General features: G+C 43.7%; 1 long non-coding RNA gene across 1 annotated transcript; it reads left to right on the top strand.

Moving 5' to 3' along the window:
- Positions 1–785: 785 nt before the first annotated feature.
- LOC309851098 lies at positions 786–1,815 on the top strand. Its single transcript, XR_014304629.1, has 2 exons — positions 786–884; positions 1,456–1,815. It is a non-coding gene; the product is annotated as an uncharacterized lncRNA (long non-coding RNA).
- The last annotated feature ends 5,856 nt before the right edge of the window (positions 1,816–7,671 follow it).

The raw sequence follows: 7,671 nt of genomic DNA, 5'->3' as shown, positions 1-7,671 counted from the left end.
CCCACTGAGCCACCCAGGCAGGCCCCTAAAGAAGTTTTAGATTCACAGCAAAATTGAGCAGAAGGTACAGAGATTTTCCATACACACCTTCCCTGCCCCCCCACCCCCTATTTTCCCCATCCTCCACCAAAGTGATACGTTACATGCAGCCAATCAACACACCTACGCTGACACAGCATAATCACCCAAAGTTCACAGCTTAGTGTTCATTCTCAGTGTTGTATAGTCGATCGGTTGGGACAAATATAAAACAACTTGTGTCCACCATTACAGCATCATACAGAGCAGTCTCATTGCCCATCTTTTGTTCTCTGGCTAATTCATCCCTAGCAACCAACTATTATCTTTTATTAATTTACAACTTTAAGTTATTTTTTAAAATGGTAAAGTTTCTTAAATCCCACTGCTTGGGTTTGAATTTCCTTTCTATCATGGCTGGGTGACCCTTAGCACCTTGATTAACCTGCTCAAGCCTCTGTTTTCTCATTTTAAAGTGGGGGTTGCTGATAGTAATCTATGTCCTAAGACTGCTGTGAGATTAAATCAAGTAAAACTTGAGAAGTGTTGGGCCCAGCCCCTGGCACTTGGTATGCACACATCCGGCTCCACACAGTTACTGTGGTTATTATTTGTTTTCTCTTCCTTTGTCCCAGCATGCACCTGACATTGGAACCTCCAGAGAGAATCTGATAGGCTGATGTTGTCAATAAGGAGCATCCCTATTGGACAGATTCTCACAGGCTCATACGTGGGCGGTTGGTTGGTCTAGGTCCAACCTGTGCATAGCCACTTTGGGCTTGGGCTCCGTTTCCGGAACCAACCTATGAGCTCCAGAAGAATCGTTCAGTCACATGACCCAGGACAAAGCAAGAAACCCTTAGAAGGTAATCACAGTCCTCAGAGAAGGACTCTGATAGTAGCAGACCTGCAGATCTGTATGATTCATGCAGTAAAGTTGGTTTGAACAGGAAGAGAACAGAGGAAGAAAATGAGGGAACAAGGGATTAAAAAATATCTGTTACGATTGCTTTAGGGTTGTTGCGAGAATTAAAGGAATCAATCCACATATATTACTTAGCATAGGTGCTGGGCACATTGTAAGCATTCAGTGTATGATAGCATGGAGGAGGAGGAGGGTGACGAACAGGTTACAGGTGGAACAAAGGGGAGAAGGAGATAACGGACAGGGATTGTGCTCAAGAGAGAAGGACTTAAGGTTTCAAAGCAGGAGCAGTTCCTAGGGAGGTAACAGTACAGGACGAGGTCCTGGAGGTGGGAGTGTGACGTGAAGACATCTAGCAGCTCCTTTCTCCCTACATCTACAGATAGATTCAGAGTCCAAGCTTTGTGTTACCCTGAGGTCTCACCCAATACCCACCAGTGTCTCAGCTCCACAGGGAGCCCTTTGCCCCGCCCTATGCCTTTCCGATGCGCCCAATGCTCTCCCCTCTCCAGGACTGCAGGAAGGGGCCAGTGTTTGCAGCCCTCCAACCATGGAGAATGAGTGCTGCCCGGAGCAGACGGATGGCACACATTGGCGACGGGTGCGAGCTTGGGCTGCGGAGGAGGTTCCAGAACACTAGGCTATTTTTAGGCTCGCCCAGATGCCCAATTCCCAGCTAAGGGAGGGGGCGTGGTAGGTGGGAAGCAATCTTGCTTTCATCGTTTATTATTTTATTAACCACTGAGGATGCTGTTGTATGCAGCGAGCCTCACCCGGTTTCATCACTAGTTTTCCTTTCCGCGATTTCTTCCTCTCCCCTGAGGGCCAAAGAAGGGTCGGGGAGAAAATGAAATTGACCAAGTGACAATGAATGAGGGCAAGGAAAAGATAAGTATTCCATCCTGCTCCATCAGCAGTGGGAGTGGATCCAAAAAAACACTTAGCCTCACAAATTGCTCACTTACCCACCCTGACGTGAGTTTGCTCCAAATGGTTTGGAAAACTATTGCTTCTAATCAAAGGCGTCAGGCCTGTGGCTGGAAGGGGGCCAGCATGGGCCCAGCAGGAGTCTGAATTGCGCCTGGCTTCATTATCTTTATTTAGTCCAACGTTGTAGTGGTAAGTTTTTGTTTGGTTTCAAAGTGAGATGGTTAGGTCATTATTTGTTAAATTATAGCTTTTAATTAGTAGATCTATTGAAATGAAAAGCCTGAGAGAGGCTCACATGCCTCGAAGTTTTGTTTGGAATTTATAATTATCACTCTTTGGAAAAGATTAGTTGGGGGCGGTAAAGTCTTTCTTTTAAGATAATCCTCAAATTACATGCTGGGGAGAAGGGAGATGCCAGTAAACTAGACATACCTTTTACAAGTGATGCTATCTGTATTATTACCAACGCCCAGGGTTAGGGTTATTTTATTTGCAGAAAAAAAGAGGGGGACAGATGTTTTATAACAATTCTTGTAACTTTTCTCAGGTTGAGCCCAAAATGGGAATCGAAGGGAATAGAGGTTTGGGTCAGTAGAGTGGGTAGCCAAGGTTACAAGATGGGAGTTTTGTTTACCACTTATTCATTCCTGATTCCTTCCTGATTCCCCCAGGAAGTATGAGATATGGGGTCCCTTGGTAGATTTTCTCCTTTTGGGGAATCTGTTTTCTGCCTTTAGAAGGAAGAAAAAACGTCCTTGTTCTGACTTTCTCCAGTCTGAGCAGCCTTCCTCCCTGGTTGATGGGGCGCTAGTTGCAGAATGGCCCTGGATCCAGCAGGGGGCGCGCCGCCGCCGCCTGATTTGGAGCGCTTGCCTCGGGAAACCACACCCCCACATCTCGGTCTCCCTTCTGGAACAGCCGGGGTGCAGATTACCTTGTCTGCGCAAAGGGCCTCGGACTGTGAGAGGCCGTCGAGGTGGGCGCCCTGGCTTTCTTCTTACTCAAGGAGAACATCGCTATCTGCACAGGGGCAGAGGCACTCAGAGACCCCCAGAATCTGAGTCATCTCTCCCAAGACTCTTGCTCCGCTCTGTTAAGTCCCACGGACAGCCAGTGGGAAGCCTCTCTAGAGCGCGCGCTGAGACCACATGCACCGTCCCTCCCATGACCATCTCTGGCGTTTGAACATCTTGGGCCGTTGGACCACAAACCCCATTAGGTCAGAGACCACGGATATCCTCTGATCTATTACCAGCACCCAGCATAGGACCTAACCCACATACACAATAAACAAACAAACAAACAAACGAAGAAGTCATGTAAACCAGTATTTTAATTATTTTATTCTTTCTTTCGTGTACTTTGCGCCAGGCATTGGGAATTCAGAGATTAAAAATAAAATAACCATCCTCGGGGCACCTGGGTGGCTCAGTTGAGCATCTGCCTTTAGCTCAGGTCATGATAAGGGGGTCCTGGGATAGTCTCATAATCAGGCTCCCTGCTCAGTGGGGATCCTGCTTCTCATTCTGCCCTCTGCCTCTCCCCACTGCTCCACTGCTCATACTCTGTGTCTTTCCCTCAAAATCTTTTTTGGGGTTTGGACAGGAAGAGAGATATTTATTTGACAGAGAGACCACAAGTAGGCGGGGGGGGGGGGAAGCAGGCTCCCTGCTGAGCCAAGAGCCGGATGTGGGGCTCCATCCCCAAGACCCTGAGATCATGACCTCAGCCGAAGGCAGAGGCCTAACCCACTGAGCCACCCAGGCGCCCCTCAAATAAAATCTTTCAAAAGATAAAATAAATAATAATCTCCTCAAGGACGGGCGCCTGGGTGGCTCAGTGGGTTAAAGCCTCTGCCTTTGGCTCAGATCATGATCCCAGGGTCCTGGGATCGAGCCCCGCATCTGGCTCTCTGCTCAGCGGGAGCCTGCTTCCTCCTCTCTCTCTCTGCCTGCCTCTCTGCCTACTTGTGATTTCTGTCTGTCAAATAAATAAATAAATCTTTTTTTTTTTAAATCTCCTCAAGGAGATTACAATATACACCTGAGACAGACATGAATGTGGGCAACTAGAATTTGTATCTTCCCCTAATGAGTAGCTAACTAACTTCATTTAGCCAACAAAATCACATCAGTCCCACATAGTAGAGGTACATACTGGCTGGACATGACAATATCCTGAAATTCCAGCACTTCAATCTCGGCAGTGAACTTGACTCCCATCTTCTTTTTCAGGCTTTTGAGGGCAGGGCAGGGTTCCAATTCAGCTGCCCTCTGTCTCCTATTAACTCTGAAGCCCTAAATTACACTTTACATCCCATACTTCCTATGAAACCAGTCCACCCCAGAAAGGTCACTTTTGACCTGAGGTCCTTTGTCTGGGCATCAGTGTCTCTCTGCGTGATTTTTCCTTCAGAAGGGGAAATGAGAAAAAAAGCCTATTAATAAATATCACATTGTTTCCTAAAAGAGTTTTGGGGTTTCTGTTTTGGGGTTTTGTCTGTTTTGATTTTGCTTTAGAGTGCAAATTCGACAGTCTGTCTCCTCATCTTGCTTTCATCATTATTCCTAATGATCACATTTACTCCACTTATAGGATTAATGGAAGAGATGAAACCCTCTCCCTTTGGGAGAGAACAGCACAGATAAGCAGCCCAGAAACAGGAATTTTTTTGATGAGCAAATGTCAAATTTTATAGGAGATTAACTTTGGGAATTGGAGGGAGGGCTATCCCTATGGCCTGGAGCAACCAGACACATCTCTAGGGCTCTGAGAGTCGAGAAAGGCAGAATACATATTTGGGAGGTGGCCCAATGCATTTTGATCCCTGAAAAAGACTGGAGCATGAAATGAGTAAAAGAAAAAACTTGAAAGCTTTTGACTCTTGCAACAACAAAAGCCAAGAGTTAATCTTTATAATTTCTTGGTATTAAAAATGTACTGAAATTAAAATGTTTTAAATCACACAATTACTCCTGCTCCAGCTGTGTGCACTGGTGTGGATCAAATACTGTCTGTCATTTAGATTACACTTGTCCCCTCCATAGCCCCTCAGCAAGGGTCCCAATGGCTGCAATTAAAACGACTGCTCTACACGGTTTCACAGGGGAATTCTACCAAACCTTTAAAGAGAAGATGATCACAGAGCTGTCTAAACTGTTATATACTATAGAAAAAGCAGAAAATTTTCCAAAACCTTTAAAAAATATGATCACAGGACTGATACCAAGCCAGTAAAAGACTTCATGAAATAGATAAATATACCTCAAGGATGTTAGTGCAAAAGGTCCAAATGCAATTTTAGTACATAAAATAGAGCATGTTAAATTAATATATCATGACCATATGGGGTTTATTCCAGGAATTCAAGACTGCTTCAGGATACGGAACTCTACTACCAAAACCCAGAACTTCCTCTTCTGGTAGTGGTAGACTGGGTAATTTTGAACAATCTTCTCCACACACACAAAAAAATTCTAAGGTGGACAAAGTCCAACAAAAAATTTTAAAGAGCATCAAAGAGTTGGGCACCTGGGTGGCTCAGTGTGTTAAGCCTCTGCCTTCGGCTCAGGTCATGATCTCAGGGTGCTGGGATCGAGCCCCACATCAGGCTCTCTGCTCAGCAGGGAGCTTGCTTCCCCCCTCCCTCTGCCTGCTTCTCTGCCTATTTGTGATCTCTCTCTCTGTGTCAAATAAATAAAGTCTTAAAAAAAAAAAGTATCAAAGAGTTAACAAGATAGGGATCGATTACTGGATGAGCTCTGGGCGAATTTGGGAGTACAGATTGGTTAGCAAAGTACTGGGGTCACATCCGGAAACATTTGTTGAGAGTCTATGATGTACTTTGGGTGGTGCAACAGGAACGGGGGGCAAAAGATAGAATCTACATAGGGTAGGGATTCTGGTAAAATACCCCATCCAATAGTATTTATTTTTTTAACTTTTAAATTTTTAAAAAGATTTTATTTATTTGAGAGAGAGAGAGTGGGAGCATAGGGTAGGGAGGGGGGATGGGTCAGAGGCAGAGGAAGAAGCAGGCTCATGAAGCAGGGAGCTTAACCCAGGACTTGATTCCAAGATGCTGACATCGTGACCTGAGCTGATCGACTAAGCCACCCCGGAGAGCCCCAATCCCATAGTATTTAATTCAGATAGGATATAAAATATCTGGGGGAGTAGATTCATTTCTTAATATACAGTATTAGAACAACTGAGTAGCCACAGGAAAAACAAAGGTGGACCCTACTTTAACATTTCATATAAGGATAAATTCTAATTGGATCAAGTTTAAAATGGGGGAGAAAATGAAACCATGAAAGTAATAGAACAATAGAAGAAATGGAAGAAAGTAATAATAATAAATAGAAGTAATGAGAGGATTCTCTTAAAATTCTGAAGGCAGTAAGGCTTTTCTCATTGTATCACAAAATCCAAAAGCTACTACAAACACATTGATACATTTGGCTCATAAAAAAATCTGCAAGGCACATAACATAAAGTCGTAAGACAAATGACCAACTTGGGAAAACATTTTCAACTTATGTTACAGGCAAAGGGCTAATTTCCCTAATATTTAAGAATCCCCTGAAAATTGATGAGAAAAAGATTAATAGCCCAAGAGAGAAATGGGCAAAAGATAATAAACAGATGGTCCATAGAAAAGAAACATGGCTCTTATGATGAAGATGCTCAACCCCAGTCATGATAATTCCAAATTAAAATCACATTGAGGGGTGCCTGGGTGGCATAGTTAGTTAGGCTAAGTGTCTGCCTTCTGCTCAGGTTATGATGTCAGGGTGCTGGGGTTGGAGCTCCATGTCGGGCTCTCTGTTCAGCGGGGAGTCTGCTTCTCCCTCTGCCACTCCCCTCGTTTGTTCTCTTTCTCTCTGTGTGTCAAATAAATAAATAAAATCCTTTAAAAAAATCAAACCACATTGAGATACCCTCTCTCACTCATTATCCCAGTAAAATTCGCAAAATTTGGTATCACACTGTGGAGTAGCAAATACACATTCTCATAAATTGCTGGTAAATTGACACCCTATATCAAGGACAATCTGTTAGAATTTATCAAAATTACAAGTGCATGTACCTTCTGATCCAGTACCCACTTCCAGAATTCTTTTCTGCATATATCCTTACATGAGTACAAAATGACATTCATATAGGTTATTTATTATCATTGTAATGGCAAAATATCAGAAACAGCTAAATGTTCAATGACAAAGGATTGATTACATAAAGGATGGTACCTTTATATACTGGAATATTATACAGCTGTAAAAAGAGACTAAGGAATCTCCTTACGTATTTTATGGAAAGTTCAACAAGATACATTCTAACCAAAAAAGGCAACAGAACAGGGTGTTGCCATTTGTGTAAAAAAAAGAGGGTAACCATAATGATTCCACCAAAAAACTGCTGGAAGAGATAAATGAATTCAGTAAAGTTACAGGATCCAAAATCAATGTACAGAAATCTGTTACATTTCTATATGCTAAGAATGAAGCAACCGGGCCACCTGGGTATCTCAGTCGGTTGGGCATCTGCCTTCAGCTCAGGTCATGATCAAGCCCCTTGTCGGGCTCCCTGCTTGGTAGGGAGCCTGCTTCTCCCTCTTTATCTGCCTACCACTGTCCCCGTTGTGCTCTCTCTCTGTCAAAAGATAGATAAAATCTTTTTTTTTTTTTTTTTTTTTTTTAAAGATTTTATTTATTTATTTGACAGAGAGAGACATAGTGAGAGAGGGAACACAAGCAGAGGGAGAGGGAGAAGCAGGCCTCCCGCCAAGCAGGGAG

The sequence above is a fragment of the Mustela nivalis genome (assembly GCF_964662115.1).
Source record: "Mustela nivalis genome assembly, chromosome: 17".
Taxonomy (NCBI): domain Eukaryota; kingdom Metazoa; phylum Chordata; class Mammalia; order Carnivora; family Mustelidae; genus Mustela; species Mustela nivalis.
The sequence above is the reverse complement of the archived record's forward strand: the minus strand, read 5'-3'. Positions and strand labels throughout refer to the sequence as shown.